Source organism: Sapajus apella, unplaced genomic scaffold, assembly GCF_009761245.1.
Source record: "Sapajus apella isolate SASKATOON/1434 unplaced genomic scaffold, GSC_monkey_1.0 scaffold20, whole genome shotgun sequence".
In the NCBI taxonomy this organism is placed as follows: Eukaryota; Metazoa; Chordata; class Mammalia; order Primates; family Cebidae; genus Sapajus; species Sapajus apella.
In genome coordinates this window covers 1,344,052-1,345,069 of record NW_022436960.1, presented here as the reverse complement: position 1 = coordinate 1,345,069, position 1,018 = coordinate 1,344,052, and positions in this window count along the sequence as shown.

Genomic DNA, 1,018 nt, shown 5'->3' with positions numbered 1-1,018 from the left:
GTCTCAAAAAAAAAAAAAAAAAAAAAAAGAGCCAAAAATAAAACTACCAGTCGACCCAGGAATCCTGTGAATCAAAGGAAAATAGATAGTTTTACCAAAAAGACACCTGCATTCACATGTTTATCACGGCACTCACAATAGCAAAGATATGGAATCAACCTAGGTGCCCACCAATGGTGGACCAGATAAAGAAAATATGGTATGTACATACCACTGGATACTATACAGCCATAAAAAAGAACAAAATCATGTCCCTGGCAGCAATGTGAATGCAGCCGGAGGCCATTATCCTGAGTGAATTCACTCAGCCACAGAAAACCAAATACTGCATGTTCTCATGTATAAGTGGGAACTAAACAGTGGGTACATGTGGGTAGAAAGATCTTTCTGATACTGCACAATAAATACTGGGGACTCCAAAAGGGAGGATGGAGGCACGGACTTAAGGTTTGAAAAACAATTAGGCTGGGCATGGTGGCTCACACCTGTAATCCCAGCACTGTGGGAGGCCAGGGAAGGTAGATCACCTGAGGTCAGGAGTTTGAGACTAGCTTAGCCAATTCAGTGAAACCCTGTCTGTACTAAAAATACAAAAATTAGACAGGTATGGTGGCGCATGCCTGTAGTCTCAGCTACTTGGGAGGCTGAGGCAGGAGAATCACCTGGACCTGGGAGGCAGAGATTGCAGTGAGCAGAGATCGAGCCACTGCACTCCAGTCTGGGTGACAGAGCGAAACTCCATCTCAAAAAAAAGGAATAAGGCTGGGCGCGGTGGCTCAAGCCTGTAATCCCAGCACTTTGGGAGGCCGAGGCGGGTGGATCACGAGGTCAAGAGATCGAGACCATCCTGGTCAACATGGTGAAACCCCGTCTCTACTAAAAATACAAAAAATTAGCTGGGCATGCTGGTGTGTGCCTGTAATCCCAGCTACTCAGGAGGCTGAGGCAGGAGAATTGCCTGAACCCAGGAGGCGGAGGTTGCGGTGAGCCGAGATCGCGCCATTGCACTCCAGCCTGG